A 24,232-nucleotide genomic window follows, 5' to 3' on the forward strand; every position below is an offset into this window, starting at 1 on the left:
TTTGAAAGTGGCTGTTTGTTGCAAGCCGCTGTTGCAGAATTCCTGCTGTCTCACACTTGAAGATCACAACGGACCAGCACTGGAGGAAGTGGACTGGTCTTTAGAGGCATTATAAAACCTAGAACTTGTAGGACATGACCCTGGGAAAAGACCTAGTGACTGGCTTGAGGATACAGGTAGCACCAAGATCATTGGGAGCAGGAGGATGAGCATTAAAGGGGAAAAGGGAAACAGGACAGTGTGGGTTTTTCAGGTGAGAGGAAGGAAGGAGAATGCAGAGCGAGACACCAGGAAGGATGGTGTAGCGGAGCATGGAAGAAGATTATAGAGAGCGCTTGCAAAGTGAGGGATTGGTTGGTAAGAGAAAGTGGTACTTGGGTGTTAGAGTACGTGTATGGTGGGAGACGGTGAGTGATTGAGAATAAGTGGGAGTGTAGAGGAGCAAAAGAGTGAAAGGAGGGTGACTGGAAGAAAGAGTGGGATAGTGGAAGTGGAGAGTAGCATGATTGGAAAGAAGTAGAGTGGCGAGGGGAGCGCAGTAGAGAGGAGAAGGGAGGGCAGTAGAGTGGAGAGCATTAGAGCAGAGATGGGACAGTAGCAGATGAAGAGTAGTGTTAAGATGTATTTCCAAAATCAGCCATGGGGGAGGTGGGGGGAGGCTTTTTTTATTAGGCCACCCTATTATGGTAAACTGGGAAGACACATTGTTTAGTCAAACCCAACCAAGGTAAGGTCGCAGAGCTGTAAGGCTTCACGAAGGGTGCGAGAGTGGTCTAGGGCTACAATAAGTCCACGAAGAACAACTACAATATTCTAGTTAAATAGGTAAGAATACATACAATAGTTATTTAGGCCTTAACAATACACACCAAGCAAGTAAAACCTTTAGTCAAATATTGTCAGACCAAAACTAATAAAACAGATGTATGCATTCACCTTTAAGCGATATAGAATAGCATTTGATTCAATGAGCTATGAAACACAGCTACACATTTAAATGCATTAGAAATAGAAGAACAAGTTACATGCCAACTGGTAACGTTCTATTAACTGGATGTTCCTCCAACATATTCCACATCTTTGACATGTAATGTCCACAGCTGTGCTACTTCAGACATTTTTCGGCAGAGGGCGTCCTGCGTCCATGCCGTCTGGTTGATGTCCCTCGAAGGCCTCCGTCGAGGGCAATGTCATTGGATTTTATAAATAGGCTGCACGGCGCCCGTATACTCAGTTTATGTTTTTTCCTCCATAACGTGTGACATGCTCGTACACAATGCCTGCTTGACTGCACATAGCCTTGAGGGAACGCAAGCTGCAATAGCATAGGAAATTCTCCAGAGAGGCAGGCTGGGAGGGCGATGTGGAATACGTTGGAGGAACATCCAGTCGAAAGAACGTTACCAGTTGTTAGGTAAGATTTCCACAGAGCTGGTAAATCTTCCTTTCCTGGTTCAACCCCAGAACTTTTTGCTTTTCTAGTGGGATATTTTTCATTAATACCTCAGTGAGTGGGAACCTTTTTCCACACTCACCTAATCTTTAACTCTTTTTATGGGTGTCATTTTTAAGACTCTCCATAGTGTCTTTTTAAAGTTATCATGTTTAACAACTTATTGGCAATAAGTGCCTGTTGTTGCTCGGTTGCCCTAGGGGCACCCCATTTAACTTTCTTGTGCTAACCTTGAGTGAACTACAATTTCCAAGGGTAGAAAGGATCTTTGGATCCCTTTTACATTTTATTCTGTGAAACCAGCACACCCCACCTTATGTGGAGTGCTGGGGAGATACAATGTATCCCCTTTCACATTTAAACTGTAACAATTCTGTTACAGTGACAAGCTTACCTTTAATGACTGGTGGCAGTGATACCTTTTACTAATTTGGTGCACCTTTACCGCGGGCTGGAATCACAGCTGCAGTAAAGGCACCTAAGGGTGCTCATTTTACCAAAATGGCCCCTGTCTTCTTTTTCTGCCATTTTAGTGTTTCTTGTTGTTTCTTGTTCCTTCCCCAGACATCCAGGGCGGGAAATTCCTTTGTTTGAGTTTTGTCTTTGGCGGGAGTCCCCTGGACACCCCGCCCAGGGTCCAGTCAGTCTGCAAGCACAGGAAGTGGGGGAGGAGTCCAAAACTTCCCCCTCCTTTGTTTTAGGCCTTCCTACAATTGGGCCAAATCCCGGTGGGGGGTTGGCTGTCCTGATTGGACAGCCAAACGCCCCTTTCTTTTAAAATGCGGGGAGAGAATGCAGAGGTTGTGTTGCAGTTCCTGATAAATACTGGAAACCTGGAAGCTGAAGTCATGTCAACCACTGGAACAGAAAACCGAAAAGAATGACGAAGGAAAAGCTGCGGGAATGATTTCCAGCGACCCGAGAGCCTGCTGTGTAACTGGAGCTTGCTGCAGCCTTTTCGTTCCGATCGACCTGGCGTCTCCGAAAACGACGACCCAAACCCAGCCTGGTGAGACCCACTAGACTCAAGAAGACCTGCATTTTGAGCCATTCCACGGGTTGCTGCGACCTTGCGTTCTTGCAATACCCCAATACCCTGGGACCTCCAGCCACTGTGCGGTGCACGCTCTTCGGAATATCGTTGAAACTTCGTGGGCATCCTGGTCTATCTCTAGAGACACGAATCAAGTCCAAAAAGTCCCCTCACAAGAGTGCTGGACCATTTTAATGATGAGAATTCAACCGCGATTTTCTGTCTTCTGTGCTCCTTGAAAAGGCGCCAAACCCGCAGAACCGCATTCAGCCGCGAGAGAAATCTTGCCTAGAGCCTTCTTCATCGATCCCTGCTGCAAAGTCCCTTCTGAGGTCTTGTGTTCGGTCTCCAGGACAAGGAATCCAGTGACCGGGTATTTGGCTGCAGTCCCTGAAGTAGTTCTGCTGCAATCTCTTCTTCATTGCTGAGGTACTTTGTTGGCTTGGGTAAATACTTACCTTAAGCCTGTTGGGATTTATGTGTAGTCCTGGGGTGTTTTCTGTGATTGGGAGGTCTCTCGTCCAGTACACCCAGTCCCACTGCTAGATGTTAGGGAGAATTCTCTGTTTAGGCTGAATTTCCTAACCTAGTGAGTCCCCCAGCAGCTTTGCTGGATTTCTGGAGTTTGTTTTTTCCTCCTGCCAAGAGTGAGACTCTTTTTTTCTCCCACTCTTGGACATGATTTATGGTGTTCCTTTGACTGTTAATGTGTTTTATGGGCTATGGGATCCTTTACTCCATAGGGTCTCATGTGTTTTTACTATGTGTGTTACACAGCACCCTCTGTGCAGTGAGACAGGGGTGTCATAGTGATACCCCACCATAGACTCCATACCCTGGGACTAACTACTGTCTCCCAGGGCATGTAAAGTCACCATTGGCTTTACTAGTCCCAAATTATGAACAGAAACCAGTACAAACCATCATATTGTGGACATACTGGTCGGGGCAATTCGATTGCCCCAGGGTCTGTTAGTCGAGGGGGCACGTCTCCGTCCCCCCATGATTGAGTTTTGGCTGGTGGCAGTGGATACTACTTTTTATATTCGACCGTGAATATATCCCTATGGGATTTTCCCATTGTTCAGGGCTACCAACTTTAATTATTTAATTCTCATAGCCTCGAACATACCGCCGGTTTATTCATTTAATATTAATCCGCCGGTTGGTATTTTTTGCCAGGACTCGATTCTAAAATGGCGTTTGTGTTCTCTTCTGTGACTCCAACCCAAGTCGAGCCCTTTGTTCCACTTTTGGCAGGCTTCTCCACAAAAGCCTCCAAAAGTGGTGCCACTCTGTCTGGGTACCACAGGGGGTGTAGGAGGGGGTTTAGGCACCCTGGACTGAGTCACCTTGGTAACTCAAGTCGCACTCTTGTGTGACTGGCCCAAGTGGTGAGCCAGCCGGCTCACCACTTAGAATGTTTGATTGACAGCTAGGCTGAGTGAATGGGGGTCTGCTGCATAAAAGCAGGGCTTTGGGGACTGGAACTTCAGAAGTCGCCACAGGACCTGAGAATCCAACGAGGGAGAAGCTGAGCCGGCCTGCTACGACGACACCACCAGTGGAGCCCTGCGGAACTGACTCACCACTTCCCGACGACAGAGAAGATCTCCCGGCTGGAGAGTCTTCTTCCCCGGACTGGTGGGCACAACCAGTTTACCTTCTTTTCCTCGCATCCCAGGACGTCTTGTGGTCGAATTGCCCGTGCAAAGCACCCTGGCAACCGGATAGCCACTTACCACTGGACCGCGAATAAAAGGACCGCTCCTTTTAACTGAGAACTCCGCGGCTGGTTTCTTCCCTGGCAGTGCAACGGACTCCTGTCTTTCTCCCCGACGAGATCCTCTCTTCCCCCGGACGAAGCACCGACTTGCATCCGCTGCGAGGAACAACTGCCCCCGCTGGAGTATTCTCACCACTTTAAGGTACTGTGTCCGCCAGGTCTCCCTTTCTAAAGATTGCTACAAGGTAATAATAATCCCTTAACCTTCTGGACTGGGCTGGCCGACTTGACCATCTAACTGGTCCCTTTCTTTTGGTCCAACTCTTTCTGTACCTTTGAGACTTTTGTGCACTTTTCAACCATGTGACCTTGGACACATTTCGTTCTGATCCTCTTAAAGTGGATCCGGCTTTCTGAACTCTAACTTCACTGTTTGATTATGCCTTCCTCTCCTGCTGTGTTCTTATGAAAGTGTTGGGATCTGTTTCAATTTATACTCTGCCTTTCTCTCCCTTTTAAACCGAATTATTAGAGTGCCATCTGCGTTAAGCGCTCACCGCTGTCTGAAAATAAGTGGGGCTTTACTTAAGACTTGTCTAATATTCTTTTAAGGGAGTGTCCATCTTGTAGTGACCGTGTTTTTAAACTGCTTAATATTAGTGCCTGTGTGTTTTATTAGATGTGGTTTTAAATAAATAATTATATCTCTTTTACACCAAGCTCTGGTCAGTGTTTGCTTGTTCTACTGTGTTATTTTGACCTATTGTGAATACTCTGTATACTGCCTAACTCTTCTTGAGGGAAGTCTGACTGCTCAGCCACAGCTACCAAGTGAATCTGTGTGGTACAGACTGCTACCAAGTGGGTTTACTGCCAAACACCTGTGGTCTTAAATCTTTTGCAGTGGTCCCAGAGAGAACTGCACAGGTTTCTGCCTAACACTAGAATCCTGCTGGGGTGTCTTCTGTGAAGCCCCTGGAACCTCTTCTAACCCTAGAAGTAAAGCACTCACTTGTTTGACAGTTTTCCTAAGGAAACTGACTTTTGCTACTAAAGAACTTATTCTAACAGCCTGTTGGTCACTAGTCCTAGTGGCCCCCCCCTTCTGCTACTGAGAACACTCATGCTCTAAGGGAAAGACTTTGAAGGAATTGGGACTTCTGCCTAGAAAATAAATCAAGTGTTTTATTTACTTGTAAAGAGTTGGTTGGTTGGTAACTGTAATTCTAAGAGTGAACAGTTACAAAAGTTCTTACTGATCTTGAATGTGTGATGCACTTTTCTTAAAAGTATAGTTAACATCTTTTCTTCCTTAGCCACTGTTTTACCAGTCTGAAAGAAAGAAGATGTGAAGGTATTTTACTCTCCTGTGATTAGGTTGTGCCTCTTTGCAAAAGTACTTTGTTGGTTTCACCAGATTATTCCTGTAGGGTAATTGTATGAGTGTCCTCCAACTGTTGGTATCACCAGGTTAGTCCTGTTAGGATAACTGTATGAGTGTCCCCCAACTGGGTCTTGCTTCCTCTGACTTGCTGCTAGCCTGTCCTTAAGTCTACATTAGGTTGTTGCCTACCTAGAATAACTATTCAGTAAAGTGTGACATTGGGTTTTACTTTCCCCTTTATTGTGAAGTTAAAGTAAGTGGGTTTTACTTACCTTGTGTTAGCTGCGCGCCATCCAAAACAAGTTACCAGAGTTATTGCTTACCTCAATCTGGGGTTCCCTGATTTCCAAAGCATCTGTAATTGTATATTACATCCTTGAGGTTTTACTCACCTGGTATAACTGTGTGTTATGGCAAAAGTAGTTATAGGTTTTTACTGCACCTAGAATAAGTGTTTCACTATTTACCAAAAGTATATTGTCCAGTTGACTGTTTATGTGATTTGTTCCAAGAGTCACTGTACAACTGGAAGGGCCTACTGTCCTTGTGTTACCAAAAGTAATCTAAAAGTAACCATTGGTCTTTTACTCCCAAAGAATAGGCTTGGCCTGTACTAAATGTGTATAACAAGGTTTTGACTTCCCTAGAACTACTGTTAGGTGTTCCAAATAAGGTTTATACTGGGCCTGTGTGCTTTCAAGTATAGTGTCATGTTTTATATTGTGATTTCTTATAATGTGTTAGTACTTACTTAACCCCTAGATTTATCTGGGCCTACCTGTATTTAAATAAATCCTTTATTTTTACAATACATAGTGTTTCAGTGTTTCTTTGGATCAATTGTATTACAATTTCACTTGTACTGTATCTACTGCCCTCTCTCCCTCCAAAGATGAGCCTGGCTGCTCTGCCTACGCTACCATGTACTCAGGTGGTACAGTCTTATACTAAGAGTGGAGTCTTGTACTGCCTCAGTTGAATGGTTTTGAAGAAGTGGGTAGTACTTCAGAAAAACTGTCCTAACACCAGTTGGTAAGTAACTTGTTCTACGAATGTATTGTGTCCTCCAACCTATTCCACATCTTTGACAGACTCCCAAAGAAGTACCAGAAAATGGAGGAGGGAGAAGAATTTAGAATACCCAATCAGATGGCACAAAAAAGAACCGCTTTACCAAAGGTCATATCTTGACCAAGGAGTGTATCCAGGGAATGTTTCACAAAGGTGTGGATAGAAGCCCATGTCGTTGCGTCACTAATATTCCTAATAGGAACTCCCCGCTGGAAGTAGCCACACCCCTAGCGGAGCGAGCTCGCAACCCTTCAGGAGGGGTCCTTGCCCACCAATCTGTAACATTCAGTAATGGTGAGGATAATCCACCTGGACAAGGTGTTTGGTAACAGCCTGGCCCAATCGGTGTCCAGTGTACCCCACAAAGAGTTGATCGTCCAATTTGACCCTGGACATCCTAGATATATAAAAGCTCAGAGCTCTCCTAGGGTCCAACCTATGGAGTCACTCCTCTTCCTTACCAAGATGAGGAGGAAGAAAGAAAGCAGGAAGTACCACTTTCTGGCTTTAATGAAACTCAGACACTACCTTAGGCAGAAAGGAAGGATGTACCCTCAGTACAACCCTATCCTTGTGTATCACAGTAAAGGGTGGCTTAGATGAAAGTGCCTGCAATTCACTCACTCTGTGAGCGGATGTAACCGCAACCAAGAAAACCTTCTTGAAAGACAACAGTCTCAAAGGACAAGAGTGCAAATGTTCAAATGGAGCACCCATCAGGAATTTGAAGACCAAATTCAGATCCCAAACCGGCACCTGAAACAGGGACGGCGGGAACACAGTGAGCCCTTTTAGAAATTGTGAAATCAAAGGAATCTTAAAATAAGAACATTCTTCAGACGAGCGCTTGAAAATAGACAGCTCCGCCAGGTAACCTTTAATGGTACCTACTTGAAGGCCCCTGTGGGGCAAAGAAAGCAAGAAAGACAGAACCATTGGATTGGAAGACTGAAAAGGATCGCCATTGTGTCCCCTGCACTAGTCGCAAAACCTACGGCAATGGTACAGGGATTTTGTTGCCGGGTGCCTGGCCGAAAGCAACACCTCCATCACGTCATACGGGAGGTCCCAATCCTTACATCTCAACCTTTCAGATACCAAGCGTGAAGGTTGAAAGTCTTGACCTCTGGATGGAGAACCCCAACCCCACTTCCCCCGTCAAGCGAGAGACGATCCTCTCGGTAGGGAAGATGGCGTGGAGGGCAGATGGACATTTCTAGAAGGTCTGGGTACCACACTCTCCTGGCCCAATCCAGAGCAATGAGGATCATGTGGGATCCGAACCTCTGCAACCTCCTAAACACTTGAAGAATGACAGGGACCGGAGGAAACGTGTACAGAAGTGGGAATGACCAATCCATGACAAATGCGTCTCCTAAGGCTCCTCTCGGAGGAAATTCCCTTGAGCAGAATCTCTCACACTTCCGGTTGGCACTGGTCGCAAAGAGATCCACTTGTGGGGTTCCCCAAAAGGCGAAGATCTCCAGAAGGACTTCCTGAGCCAACTCCCACCAATGAGAGACCGTGCTCTGCTTGCTCAGAGCGTCCGCCGCTACATTCTCCTCTCCGGCCAGATGTACTGCAGAGAGTGATATTCCTTGATGTATTAGCCAGAACGAGAGCTGCATCGCCTCTCTGCAGAACGGGAGTTACCCTACACCTTATTTTTTGTTGAGGTAATGCATGGCCACTGTGTTGTCTGTCATGATCAGGCCACTCTTCCACCGCACAGATGGCAGAAAGATGGCCCTCAGCTCTAACAGGTTGATGTGGAGTTTGGACTCTGAAGGAGACCAACGACTGTTGGCGGTCAGATCGTCGGCCTGAGCTCTCCATCCTGTGAGGGAAGGATCCGTCACTACTGTCACCTCGGGCCACGGTTGCCAAAACGGCTCCCCCTTCATCAGAATCCCATCGTTGGCCCACCACAGAAGATCCTGCGAGACCGAGAGTGGAATCTGAACGGGATCCGACATCTTGCCTGAGAATTGTGACCACTGCATCTTGAGGACCCATTGCAGGGATCTCATCCTCAGTCTGGCCTCTGGCACCAGAAAAATGCAGGATGCCATGAGGCCGAGCAATCTTAAGAATTTGAAAGCCGGAAGACGCTGGCCATGTTGAAATTTGTCCACCATCTGCACAATGTGATGAGCCCTCACCTTGGGAGGCGAGCGCTTTCCCCAAGGACGTATCCAACACAGCCCCGATGTACTGGAGCTGTTGGAAGGTGTCAGATGCGACTTCTTGAAATTCAGTGAGAAGCCCAGCTTGTGGAGGGAGCGGCAGGTGAGGCTGAGATGATCCATCGCTTGCTCTGGAGAACGTGCACAGATCAGCCCGTCGTCCAGGTAGGGGTAGACGTGAATCCCCCCGCCTGAGATATGCAGCCACCACCACCATTAGCTTGATGAAGACTCTCGGGCAGAGGTCAATCCGAATGGCAGGACCCGAAACTGAAAGTGCGAGCTGCCAGCTGCAAACTTCAGGTACTTTGTGTGCTTTGGTTGAATCGGCACATGAAAGTAAGCATCCTGTAGGTCTAGAGACACCGACTAATCCTGAAGTCGAAGGGCCTGGAGGACCTGAGAAAGAGTAAACATCTTGAACTTGTCCTTCCTGAGGAGTTTGTTCAACCAGCGCAAGTCCAAGATGGGTCTCAATCCCTTCGTCTTTCTTTGGAATCAAAAATATGGGGAATAAACATCCCTTGTACCTCTGTGCTACAGGCACCAGTTCTATGGTGCCTGTCTCCAGCAGGGTCAAGATTTCCTGCACAAGGAGCGGATCCGAAAGCTTCAAAGAGAGAGTCCCCGGTGTATTGCCGTGAGGCAGCTTTAGAAAGGGAAGGCAGTAGCACTGGGCTATTGTATCCAGAACCCACGCATCTGAAGTAATAGCTTGCCATTCTTCGAGATGCTGAGGCAGTCTGCCCCCAACTGGCGAACAATGGAACATGGCCTAATAGTTGTTTTGGAGCAGCTGCGGCAGCGCCTGAAGGCAAAGAGGCAATTGTCTGAGCGGGTTTGGCACCTCTATTTCCCCGACCACCACGGGTACTTTTACGTTGACCCCTTTGACTGGCGGCTCCTGGCATCGTACCAAAAGAGGAGTAGTAACGAAAGGAACCTCCCCTCCACTGCTGTCCCCTAGGACGAAAAGGCGAGGTTGACGCACAGCTGCGCTCAAAGATTTAGCCGCAGCTTTTCAGGTTTGCAACCGCTCAAGGCTCTCGTCAGCCTTGATGCCAAACAAATGCGCGTCACCAAAGGGCATGTTCAGAAGACGGGCTTCTACATCCGGAGCAAAACCCACCTCCGCAACCACGCAAACCTGCGTATAACGGTGCTCGCAGCCATGGACTGGCTAACACTGTTGGCCGTGTCCAATCCGAACTGAAGGGACTCACACATGGCATCCTTGCCATCTTGTATGAGAGCAAAGAACCCATCACTTTCTTAACCCCTCTGGAATATGCTCAGCCGCTAGAGAAACAATTCCACACTGTCTGCAAAGTCACTTGGTCAGAGGATGGACCTTGATCCAAAATATCAGTTAAGTCATCCTGAACAAATGCCTCCGGAGGACTGGACCAACCAAGATACTCGGTACCCATAGGCATCAGTCTCCTCTTAGAGGACTCAGCATGAGCCCCAAGCTCCGGCCTGCCAAACTCCACCTCAGGAGAAGTGACCAAGCCACTGGCATCATGGAGTGATTGACGTAACTCTTCCAACTGACTGTCCCAGGAAAAGACAGGAGCCATATCAGGCTCAACAGGGTCAAATTCCAAATCTGACCTCTCCTCATCCAGAGGAAGAAAGAACTCCTGCCTAGGGACATAAGAGGTTCTGGAATCCTTAACAGGCCTCAAAGACTTGGATGTAGCCTTCCTTGGAGCATTCACAGTACCATGGACCTCCATTGGCAAATTCCGGTCAAAAGACCCTGAAGGAGTCGAGGGCGCCGATGGCTTCGGCATTGACAACAGCGCCGAGGGCTGGTGTGAAGGCAAAGCCTCGACATCCGTATCTGACAGACACGGCGCCGACTGAGTCGACACCGACCTCGAGCCCTTACCAGATTTCTGAGGTTTCGACGGGGACAAAGACCGAGACCTGGATGCAGCACGTCTCTGGCGATCAACCGGAACCTTGTCCGAACAGAACCTCGATGGTTCCCAATGAGTATCACGCCGAGGACCCGGGCCCAAAGGCGCACAAGCCATGGACCGAGACCGTTCCCCTGATGGCTTCTTCTGAAGGCACGGATGGAACTGTGCCCTGGGATTGAAAAATCACCAGAATCTGCTCCTTGAAGGCTGCCCATTCCTCCGAAGTCGAGGACGACGAATGGCGGGAACTACTCTGGGACCGAGATCCCCGGGACTCCTTCCGACGAGTAGAGTTGCCCCTTGAATCGTCGGTGGACATCTCTTTTGCAGATTTACAGGACTTACTGGGTTTAGAACCCCTACCTACCTTTAACTTCCCCTTACGCTCCCGCAAGGCCTTAGCAGTAAACAACTGGCATTTCCAACAGTCGTCGGTGTCATGACTCTCGCCCAGACACCACAAACAAATGCAGTGTAGGTCCGTAAACGACATCTTAGACTTACAGTCCCGGCAAGTCTTAAAGCCAGACCACGGAGTTGGAGGGGTCGAAGAAGAAGACATTCACGAGGAATACACGAGGCGCGCCGAGTTCTCCAAGCAAACAATTTGCGGAAAAAACAGAACTGAGGCTACGGGCGCCGTGCGTCCTATTTATAACATCCGGTGACGTCGCCCTCGATGGAGGCCTTCGAGGGACATCGACCCAACGTCATCAATGCAGGACGCCCTCTGCCGAAAAATTTCCGAAGTAGCACAGCTGTGGACATTACATGTCAAAGATGTGGAATACGTTGGAGGACACAATCCATTTATAATGGGCACTTTAGGATAATAATAGGACAGCTTGCCTAGCTCTTATGAAGTCCAAACCCTAAGATGGATTTTGGTGTCTTGTGCCCATAAATCACCAGTTCCAAAGTATATATTTTGCAGGTAGGTTTATGAAGAAATTAGCAATGCCAGTGGTTATAATTAATAAGAGTGAAAAAGTAAGATTAAGTTCAGGATAGCAAACTCTCTCAATCCCAGACCTTATGATAGTCCTAGGAAGGCCATCCTTGACCAGGCCCCCACCGATCAAAGTCAGGAAAGAGTGATTTAGGGAAAGGACTTTACACCCGACTAACTCTATGGAGGATAGAAAGGGGGTAGGAGAAGGACAGAAATCGGTAGGTTAACATACCCCCCTGACTCCAATTTCACCAGAGTCCCCTGCTGGTGTTGGTATCAGTTGGGGACACACTCTGCAGTGCTTGGTCCTGTCAAGGAAGGCCCAGTAGTCACGGATGCAGAGGTTACTTTCGGCACATAGAACTTCCAGTTGAACACCCAAACAAGGAAACAGCTCCAGGAATGGAAGTAGGAGTGTTGCAATGGGGTTCACCACAGTCACGAGGCAGAAAAAGGCGATCTTCAATAGTCTAACAATGGAGCAGGTCCAGCACAACTTCTGTTCATGTAAGAAGGCTGAAAGTGCTGAACAGTCTTCTTGTTATAGAAGTTGAAGATCCTCCAAGTTCCATAGGTGCACTTCAAATGGCGATGGCTGCAGTGAGGTAGCCCAGGATAGAGCTGGTCAGTCCAGCAGTTCGTCCAGGGACACTTCTGAAGACTCCGAAGGCACCTATCCTCGAGTAGTGGTCAAGACTTGTTGTGCCCACCTTTCCAGGTGTCGAAGCATTGATGAGAGACTTCTTGAGATCAGGCGGAGGAGCAGGGCTTCACTGGGACAGCACTGGAGGCAATGCTGGTCACCTTTGGTTGTTGTCAGCGGGCTGCACTTCTTCATATAGGTCTTGGTCAAATGGTGATCGGTCGCACAGCATTTGGAAGCCCTCCTTTTAGCCCTCTTAGTAACTGTCCCTATGTAATTCGATCCATTCCTTTGGATGACTTGGTTCCTTTCCTTTTGAAATTGCTATCCTTTTGAGACGTAAGAATTTTCATCCCAGCTCTTCCATTTATCGGACTTGTTTCTCAACCCTCAGTTGGTATGTGGCCCGAAGGGGTATTTACATTTCACTTGTTTGCCGTTTTTGACAGGCTTGCATTAAAGGCCTTCTATGTTCCCCATATTGGGTGTTGTTGAGGATTTCCACCATCAAAGTACACATGTGTTGTTAGGCTTTCGACTCAGGCGCTAATAGCTATTCTATTTTTCTATTTAGTTTAGAGTTCAGAGCATCAGGTCAGCACTCCTTTGGGATTCATTCAGTCTTTTCATATTGTTCAGCTTGGAATTCTGCATGAAAGCATGTGGTGGTTTGGGCTTCATGACTGTCCACAAATCAGTGCTTTTTTAGATTGGTTGCCATTCTGTGGTCCTATAAGCACGAGCATGGCCACGCGTTCTTCTAGTGATCATTGATGGGTTTCCAGGGATTGTCGGAATCATTTTTGCCAATCTCTGTGCCAAATTATAGCCCCTAAATTATCTTGGGTGCCAATGAATGGTTTGGTTCTCTAAATATATTCCAGTGGGCAATCAACAGTAATGGATTGATTTGTGTGGTTTTTGTTTAGTTTTCCTTCCCTGATGAAGACGTCAATATCATCGAGGACGTTGTAACCGGTCGATGTTGTTCTATACAGTAGCCGGCAGATGAGATTTTGACAAATGAAGCCATCTCTACTGTGTAGTCACTTTCATCCTTTCATTGTTTTAAGTCCGTATATGAATTAAGTTACTTTTTGGTCACATTAGAATTAATCTATTATATTATTATATTTTCGGGTGTATGTCATATGATTGTAGTGTCTGAATAGTTTGGGTCCTTGACTGTCGATATTTTGTGTATGGCTGTGGTCCTTGTCTTTGTGGATTTTTAGAATTGTGTTCTGGTGTTCTCCATATGCTGCTGTCATGTGCTCATTATAATTGTGACATTGATGTATGAACTGAATTGTTGTTAATGATATATTAAAGATTACATTTTGAAATAATATCCCCAATCTTTTTTCCGCATACAATAAGAATTGTTTTCCACCATTTAGCACTATTTTTTAAAATTATTATATATGCATAACTTAACCAATTAAGTCATTTACACACTCACATTTTCTTTTAAAAAAATAGTCCATTGTAAAATAATAATTCATACAGCAGCACTTCATCTGAGAGATGTGGTATTCCTTGCACTAACATGTATAGGATATGACTCTGGAGACAAGGTGGCTCAAATTCCATCAGTCCATGCATTCCCAGAGACATCAACAATTTAGCCTCCAAAATCAGGAGGTGTTCCATTTGTCGTAATCCTCCTAGTATGTTCTTAATCCAACAGCAAAATTACATTAGATGGTAAATCAGCACAGCATCATCACCTCTAAAATAGCTCTCCCACATAAACTCGACTGTTTCCATAAGTAATTCTGGTTCACCAGTTGCCAATATATGCCATCTGCTAGCAACACTTATTCGATTACATTCTAGCATCAGATGTTTGCTAGCCTCCAATATATTCTCAGCCCATGCTTAATTATCCCTGAATGTATACTCCTCAATCCAAATCGATATATTCAAGTTGTTGGTAATCTGAACAACCTTTTTAGACAAAGTGCCTCATTACAAGTTCGACAGTGCCAAACCCTTAACACAGTTTCCGCCGCCTGAGTCCCGGTGCCACTGAGATATTACAAGTCCTGGCGGCCTGGGATATCAGGCGGTGGAAAGTGTAAGTCCCCATTCCCATGGAGTCCCTGTGGACTCCATGGGAATGGGTACACAGAAGCACTGTCACTGTTGCTAACGGCGCTGGTGCTTCCGTGACAACTCTGCCTACCGGGGCCGTTGCGCCCGGCAGGTCAGACCTGCCGGGCAAAACGGCCACGGGAGGCAGAGGGAGTGTGGCAGTCCGGTTCGACCGGCACCCCTATTTCCAGACCGCCACACTTGTAATGAGGCCCAAAGTCTTTCTAATGCCATAGGTTTATTATGATGGTTACATACTGTGGTGAACCAGGAGGAGGACTGGGACTACATAGGATTGCATTACACAAGATTTATTTAAATACAAAACAAAGCACCTAACTAACCCTATCACTATGAGGGAAGTTCCCTACCTAAGAAAAGTTAAACTAAGGGTGCACATCAGTCAAAATAAAACATCTTATGTCCGAATCCTAAGCAAGTAACTGGAACTGGCCGTAGCACTTCAGAAAAATACCCAACTAAAAGGAAAAGGGAGGCTTGCACAATAGCCCTGGTATGGACGTCTGCCAGGCCCGCTTGTAGTTGACTTGTTCTCAGTCTCAATATTCTTTCAGATGCTCTTTACAACTTTCGTATCACATCCTTTACGACAATTAATAATTATCCTCTAGAGGGGTTGGCCTCTTCCCTTGATAAAGAAACTGTCCTTTATTTTTAAATGTTTCAATCCCTCCAGGATTAATTAAAAATACACTTCTTTCTTTTACCACCTTTGTAGCATTGGGACTTCCCCAAGTCCAGTAGTCTGTTGGTATTTCTCAGAACAAAATGCATCTTAGGGCTTCTGCCCATTTAGGCAATACATCTTCCGGTGGTTTCATGCACTTTGTTATACGTGTTGCAGAGTATTCAACTTCCCTTAACTCTGTTCAACATAGGACCTATGTCTGTGCTTCATTGATAATCTTGTCGGCTATTCCAGCTTTGATATACAGTGTCCGTATGTTATGTTGATTTATACCGTGCACCGCTACCACCCAGGGGCAGTCTCTAGGTGCTCTGTATCTGTTTTACTTTGGTGTAGTGGGACTGTGTGTCCTTTTACATTCTATTAACGTTTCGTACTTTTGGCGACTATGCCAACCTTGAATTACAGTGTTTGTATCTCTTTCAGTCTGGTTTAATGGGGCCGGATGCCCGTTACGTTCTTTGTTTTTCGAACCTACATCAGTTTCAGTGCCCCTGGAGCAGTTGTAGGCAGTAAAGGCATTTGCCGGCTGGAGCTCGAGACCCTGGTCTCCTCTCCTCTCCTCTTCTCTCCTCTCTTCTCTTCTCTTCTCCAAGGTCTCAGCATCAGTTAGTTGGTGCCAGGACCACCACTGCTCTTCAGTGGTCACGCCACCTGAGAAGACTATTGTCTTGCCGTTGTTTCTTCCCCCTTGAACGGAGCCTCTCGCTCGGTCAAGGTACCTGCTTGTCCAGCCTCCAGCTAGTGGGTTTCTTGTCCTGCACTTCAGTGCTGGCTCCGCAGCTGCACGTGGCTCCACCCCACCAGGGCATCGATGCTACAGGAGCTCGCCTCTGCGTAGCACTTCCTCGCCTCCCTCCGTGGGAGTCTCTTCTCCATTCACAGTCCGCTTTCCTCTTATACACATCATTAGAACGAATGAAATGATGTCCGTCTTCCTTGATCATGGCACTCGGGCAAGGTTCACCATTACCTGAAGCCTGTTGAAGAAGGATCTTTGTGAATTATAGTTTTTATTACATGCCCTGCGGCAGCGGCCATGTAGTTATGGTTAAGTTTCTAAACCCATAGGAAGAACCCTTTTTATCGGGCGGCTTATAACTTCGCTCCCCCTGAACGAATCCTCACCAAACTGCAAAAAAAAGTATATGGGCCACTCTGAATTTATTTGGAAAGTTTGGTGAGGTTTGGTCCAGGGGGTGGGGGCGCAAAGTTATAGCGGGGGGGGGGGGGGGGGAGGGGTCCCAAAATGTCTTTTTTCCCATAGACTGAATGGAGAAAAAAGTCTGTCGCACCTACAGCCCAAACCGCTGGACGGATTTTCACCAAATTTGCGGCAGGAGCGGCAACTTAGTCCCAAAGCATGCTTTTGTAAATCTGGTGAAAATCCGTCAAGTACTTTTTTTTAAAAACGACAAAAAAGTGGGTTTAAAAAAATTAGTGATACCTATGTCCGCTCTGCGGACACACTTCTCTGTTCGCTCCGCGGACAGAACACCGATTGGCTTAGAGGGCAACATGGTGTCAGCGGACATCGGTCGCGCCAGCTGATTGGATGGTGAAAAGCGTGAAGTGCGTCAGATTTTTGGAAACGCCTGCCATCTTGGATTGGCGGACTTCGCCAGGGTCTGCTGACATTGTGGTAAAACATTAAAAAACAGAACATTGCACTTGTCAAACTTATCAAATAATCTCTGGGGAGGTCAGGGGGGATGAGGATGGGATGGGATATGGCTGAAAGAAGCCAAAAAAAGGGTGGTTTTCTCTCAGCGGGATGAGTTCACACCTCTGTCCACCGCCTCAGATGTCAACATCCACCGTGGCCACGCCCCACCTCAACAAGCTGACTGCATCCCACCCAGAGCACGAGGTGGGAAACAAGATGAAGCTGACACTGACCACATGGACCAGCTCGACTAAACTTCACAAACCTATGCTGCCATCGTTAGAGATGACATGACGACATAGCCACAACGAACTGAAACACATGTGCTGCCATGCACCTAGATCAGACACGCACCAATCCACACAAAGTACACACTCAGTGCTATGACTTTGAGGACCGTGCACACTCACAGACATGCATCGTTCTTATTTTTCACATAATGGGGAAGGGTTTACATTGTCGCAAAATTTGGTCTATCAGTGGTGATCGACTGTTAGGGAGAATTCTCATTCTATGGATAATTTCCCTCACCTATAGAGTCCCGCAGCAGCTTGGCTGGATTTGAAGGGTTTGTTTTTTTCTCCTGATAAGAGTGAGACTTTTTCCCACTCTTAGGCATTTTTGCTATGTGTTTTCTAGGGTATTTTTGTGTTTAATGTCTATGGGGTTTTTCTCACCTCCATAGGAACCATCTTTATTCACATGTGTTACACAGCACCCTCCGTGCAGTGACAGGGATGTCGTAGCGACCCCCAAACATAGACTCCATACCCTGGGACTGACTACTGTCTCCCAGGGCATGTAAAGTCCCAATTGACTTTACTAGTCAATTTTTATGAACTAAAGTAGTACAACCCATCTTACTATGGAGGTACTGGAAAGGGTTAATAGCTTTTCCCGTATGCTCATTTTCGAGAGGGTACCGTACAAAAGTTTCTGGCTGGTGGCAGTGGTTACTACCATAAATGTTCGACCGCAAATATTTTCCTACAGGATTTTCCCATTGGTCAAGGGTACCGCATTTTCTGACGGCCTCTAACATACCGCCGGTGCATTTTAATATTAACTTTACTCCGGTAGGTTTTATTTGCCAGAACTTTAATAACAACTTTTTTCTCGTGTCTTTCTCTAAACTCCTAACCCAGGTCGTGGGTTCCTTTGTTCGTCCTTTTGGCGGGCTTCTGCCAAGAAGCCCTCCTTTCGGCGCCACTGAGTCTGGGGTGGGTCCATTGTGTGGGAAGGGGAGTAGGACCCCTGGACAGGGTTGTCTCAGCAACCATGTCACACTCTTTCCTGATAGGCTGGAGGGTCTCCCGCCAGGATGACCACTCCACTGTGTGAGTGAGAGATAGGCTGTATGAATGGGGATCTTTTTGCATAAAAGCAGGGTCCTGAGGACTGGAAGAGCAAGACGTTGCCACTGGAACTAAGAAGCCGAAGAGGAGAGAAGCCAAAGACATCTTCATCCACACAACGATAGAAGATCTTCATCTGCAAGAGCCTTCTTCCCTTGAGCTGGTGGGGCCACCAGGTTTGCCAATCGCATTCCCGGACCTGCCTTGGTCGAATCGCCAGTACCCTGTACTCGGAGGCCGGATAGCCAGGCACCCGTCAACCCGGACCGTGATTTAAAGGAGCGTACCTTTTATTCATCGGGCAGCACCGCGGCTGTTTTCATCCCTCGGTAGTGCAGTAACTCGAACCTTCCTCCACGACAAGAGCCTCTCTTCCTCTGCTGGATCCCCCGAACTGCAGGAACAACCGCCACCGCAGGAGCCACTTCTTCATTTTAAAGGTACATTGTTCCGCCATGCCGCCCTTTCTTCGCGGTAGAGCTAAAGGTGTTTTAAATCCTTTACCTACCTATTGGGTTGGCCGCCCCTCTCTCTTAACATTGTCTTTCACTGTGTGTATACGTAATATGTTGTGTTAGTTGGTGACGTCACCCATAGGGCTTGCATAGGACATCCCGTTTCCTTTTTAACGAAATTGGAGCCACGGCCAGCAGCTAGGGTGGGGTAAAGGTGAGCAGGCGGCCACGCATGGAGAACGCCAGCACGTCATCGATCGAAGGGGGTGTGCGGAGCAACGGTGCAACCTGTGCGAGTAGGACGGTACGGACATACGCAGTGCAGGCTGTGAGGAAGTAGAGGGAAGGAGGGGTTATGACACTAATACAGGCGTGCCGAGCAGCAGCCACCAGAGAAGGCAGGAGGCTCCGGAGAACGCCTCGCTGGCCGCAAGTTCGCTGGGAACCTTAAGCACCACGGGTTGAAGGGGACCCTAGCTACACAGGGAGGTGTGTTGAAGGGTGGCAGCCTGGTGAAAGACAGAGAAGTTGGTAGTGAACAGTTCGAGAGTATTGTAATGCAAAATGTTTTCCCTCCTATTGACAGCGGAAAGTCAGAAGTTCCCAACTAGGGGCCAGGTATCAGTGGTATATATTTGAAAAATGTCATTGTATTATGGGTTAGGAACCGACAATGGGTTCCACATTAACACCACCACTCCAACACATTTGTGCAACACTACCACCGCACAGAGACAAAATAGTAAAATACGGTATTGAATGGACTAAAGTTAAACGGACAGACGAAAAGATAAGGATACCGTGGCCGCCCAACGGCAGCTTTAGAATGAAAGCACAACATTCACTGCTAGCATATTTACATAACACATACAAGGGGAAGAAATTGGCAAGCCATTTCAAGGTTTTAGACCTCTGGAGGATGTTTCAGGGGTATGGCCCTGGGATGATGACCATGCAGGAGGTAAAGAAAGAAGAGGTGAGCAAAGGGGAAGGGTGCAGCACGCCCCAGGGCCCTCCCAGCGATGTAGCGAAGAATGCTGAGGAGAGTGAGGCAGAAGCAGAGGGGTCATACCCAATAAGAGGTCAAGAAAGAGACAGAAGAACTATACCCAATAAGGGAGTTGAGAGAAGCAACACAGCCCCGAGAATTAACGGCCGCAGAGGGATACTCAAACCCCACATACAACCCACCACTGTATGCTCCAGAGGATCACTATCAGAAAGAATTGCATGCAGGGGGCACAGTAGGTATGAAAGGGACACAGGTGAACGTTGATGGTATAAAGAAAGCACAGCTCGAGTTGGCAGGTATAGGGCCGGACAAATGTATAGCAGCGCAGGTGCTATTAAAACTGCAGGGGACGGTGACAGGAAAGGAGGAGGAGGTGAAGCAGGCAATAGACAGAGCAGAGTTAGGGCAAACGCAGAGGGAGAGTGAGGTAAGTAACAGGGAAGAAGGGAACACAACGAAAGAAGAAGAAGCAGAACTAGATCAAAAACTAGCCGAATTAAGAAAGACTCGAGGCAAACTCACTAAACAACTAGAGCTAAAGGAGCTGGAGACACAGGTAGAGCTGGAGAGAAAAGGGAATGAGAATGGAATTAGAGCAGCATGGGGAAGAAGAAAAGAAGAGAGAGGAGGCTCGCATACAGAGTATCGCAGAAAGAGCAGCACGTATGGAACAACGGGAGAATAGGAGAAAAGAAGAAGAGTGACCGGGAAATGATGCTCTGGAAGAAAATAATCCTGTTAGAAGGCACACGTAAGTACGAGGAGGAAAGGATCATTGAGAGCATACTAGCACGAGAGGGTGGAGAAATGAGTACCAGGGATAGAGATGACAGGGTGTTGGGCCAGGTAAGCGATGCCATAATGAAAGAACTACACAGAGCTAGAACGGAAATGGAGAGTGAGGGCGAACGGCCAGGTGACCAAGAGCTAAGAGAAAGTAGCAGAACAACAAGGAGTAAGTTGAACACACACAGTTACGAAGCAGCCACGACACCTCAAGCAGGGGCAAATATAGGGGAAACAGGTCAGTGCGCAGACATAGACTTAGTAACAGTACGATACCCGTGCTCACGCACAAAATTAACATTCTCGGGGGGGATTCTGTAGTGACGACGAGGAGGAACAATCATGCAGAGGACAGAGCGATGAGAGCGGAGAAGGGTTTAGTAAACTTTACCTCACACGCACAGGGTCCTCTAGGGAATGCAGAACACGTGAGGAAGGCACAGCTGGACGAGAGGGCGCAAGCCCACAGAGGGAAGGGATACACAAACAATAACATCATCCACCAAGCACACACCATATGTCAACAGGCTCAGAGACCTCCCTGGGCGCAGAAAGGAGGGATCAGCAATAGCACATAACAAGGGCCAGACAGGCTAACACAGGGATCGTAGGAGCACAGGGAACGCACAACATGCACGTCAAATTAATGACTTTTATGACCATTTATCAGACATGGAGGAGGAGACTCAAGTCATACACATCACACAGCATAGACGTTCACCAGAGGAAATAACAGATTAGACACAGATGCCGCTCTTGGAAAGGGGCGGGACAAGGCCACAATATGTACCATGGCAACATGCAGACAAGGAAAACATTAGGTCTAGACTACCCTCCCTAAGCAAGGGGGGGGCGGGTAAATGGTCATACAAAATGAAAAAATGAACCGCAGGACATAGGCTAGCGGTTGGGGACGTCAAGGGGCTCTTAATATCAATTTTGGGTGATGCTGCAGATGACATTTGGAAGAGGGCGGGATTCCCAGGGGTTACCATCAGCGACACAACACATGACGGGTCGCAATTTGCAAACTGCAGACACGTGGTATGGCAAGCTTTGAGGGTACAGTACACCGACACATCAGACATAGGGGCGATCACCTCACGCAAAAAGCGTGAGGACGAGGACCCTGTTAATTACATCCAAGAAATTCGGGAGAAATGGCGCCTGGAAACATGGGAGCCGTGGGACAAAACACTAGCTATATTTTTATCACATACGGATACAGGGACTCCCAGAATCAGTGCAGAGAAAACTGAAAAAGACTGGTGGGGATGGAAGCAAAAGCGTGGCCAAAGATACAATTAACAATAGTGCACCATTGTAGGCTATGGCAAGAAAATATGAAACAGGAGGAGGAAGATAGAAAGGCTGATGAGGCAAAACTGGTTCAAAATAAGTTGTCAAAATGTGCCCTAGACGAGGCTCTCATAACAGGCCCCACCCCACCAGTACCAGCTCTCGCACAACAACAACCAACAATACAACAACAACAAATACCCATTATGACAACAATTGCCACCCCCGCCCCCATACCGGCACAACAACAATATGCACAACCTATGGGGGGAGGATACACGCAAATGGGTAACGGGTACATGAACTACAGAGGTAGGGGAGGGTTCAACAGAGGGAGGGGGTTTAGCCCATCAGCAAGGGGGGGGGGGTTCAGAGGGTATTCCCAATATGGACAGCCGGGTTATGTGGACAGCATAGGGGGATACCCATGGCAAGCCCGGGAGCCGCCCACGTGCTGGACCTGCGGGTTAGTAGGACACGTCTCACGCACATGCAGGGCAAGACTGACACAAGCGGGATGGGGGAGCAAGGACAACAGGGCTACCACGAGGGACCAAACAACTACCACCAACAAGAAACGCTGCAAGCGGGTCATGTACAGATGGGACAGCAAGGTGGCATGACACAACCACAGCTACAACAGCAACCAGATGTGCTAACCACTACACAGCAGACAACACCAACCCGCTCAGCAACAAGCACAACAACAAATGACATCGACATAACAACAACACGTCCACACAGTGCAGCAACTAACAAAAGCACAGGACAACAAATAGGGGGAGTAACAATACTGGGGCATAAGCCCTACAAAGGCAGTGACAATCATTGTAACCCCAATATGACAGCCCACAGAATTCCTTGTTGTGTCCCATCCTGTCGGTAACACCTAACCCTGCGGAGGAACCACGCATAAAGGTGGCGATAGGTGGCAAAACATTTTCCTTCCTAGTTGACACATGGACAACTAGATCCTGTTTTAGAGAAGGGAAGTTTAAATCGTCAGGCGATGCCATGCACACTCAAGGATTTTCTGGGGCTTGAGGGGTGGTTCTTTTTACTTATAACATCTTATCTGTTCGAAATCACAACCTATCTTTGCCCTTGTTATACTCAAAACAATCACCAGTAAATATACTAGGGCGGAACATCATGAGTAGGTTGAATATGACCATCTCCTTCACTGACAAAGGAATAATATGCTCAACACCAGGCATACACATGCTCATGGCAAGACACATACTTCAGGCTTACTGTGGCCAGACAGTGGCGATGGCAGAACCCATGGACGCTGAGATCTTCCAATACGGGACAGACATGGCAATAGCCTGGCTACCAGGGATTGAGGGTAAGGTATGGAGGAGGCCCGCCGCATACCTTTTCAGGCCAGAAACGCCCACGAGTGAGTAAGAATGGGCAATAATATCAGACATCGAAAGTATTGTAGCAAACAGAGACTGGATCGCGGTTCACGCCCAGGATGGGGAAGGAAAGGCAAGGAGGGCGTTGATAGCACTGGCAGAAGGATGCAGGCTAACACAGGTGTCAGACGAGGAACTGTTCTCAGATGAACAAGGAGACAGAGAGATTGTGTACCAGATGAGCGTCTATGTGTGGTTGAAAGTGACATTGAAGGAGGTTGCCCAGAAAATGGCAATAGCACTAGAAGCGCCCCTCCCCACACACACTGATTTCTGCGAGGAAGATTTGGCCACTGTACCCGCCTCACTATGGACTACTAGTCCCTATGATGTGGGGTGCATAAAGAGCATTGGAGGGGTAAAAATAAAACTAAAAAGGGGAGCAATACTGCCCAGAGTGAAACAATACCCATTGTCAAAAGAAGCTGATGAAGGGATTTATGAGATAATAAGCGCCCTAGTGGAAAGGGGTATATTGGTACCATCAGAATCACCATGCAACACTGCGGTGTACCCTGTGCGCAAGGCTAAGGGAGGGTCTTGGCGTTTCATACAAGATTTGAGACCACTTAACAACATTGTAGAGGCAGAATACCCGATAGCTGCTAACACCGCCACAATACTGTGTGGAATACTAGCAGAGGCATCACGGTTCACCGTGATCGACCTCAAGAATGCGTTCTTTTCAATAGCACTGCACCCTGACTCACAAGATCTGACAAGCTTCACATACCGCAATACTAACACACTAGGTTACCTCAGGGATACTGCGAGTCACCATCCATCTTTAACAGGGTTATACAGATGGACCTGGGGAATGTTGAACTTGACAGCATGGTATTGCAGTATGTAGATGATATTCTCATCTGCAGCACCACCGAGGAAGAATGCAGGAAGGACTCTGAAAATGCTCACAGTGCTGGCCGAAAAGGGGTACAAGGTTGACAAGGAAAAACTGCAATACTGCCAGGAGCAGGTCCTATAGATAGGACAGATTATATCACAGAAAGGGAGGAACATCGCACCACAAAGGGCACAAGCAATAAAGAATACACC

General features: G+C 47.4%; 1 protein-coding gene across 1 annotated transcript in view; it reads right to left on the reverse strand.

Annotated features, from left to right (window-relative positions):
• Positions 1-24,232, reverse strand: part of URB1 (URB1 ribosome biogenesis homolog) — a 2,274,827-nt gene that overhangs the window by 493,130 nt on the left and 1,757,465 nt on the right. The window lies entirely within an intron of this gene.

This window comes from Ambystoma mexicanum, chromosome 7p (assembly GCF_040938575.1).
Source record: "Ambystoma mexicanum isolate Mex_15411 chromosome 7p, UKY_AmexF1_1, whole genome shotgun sequence".
NCBI classification, from domain to species: domain Eukaryota; kingdom Metazoa; phylum Chordata; class Amphibia; order Caudata; family Ambystomatidae; genus Ambystoma; species Ambystoma mexicanum.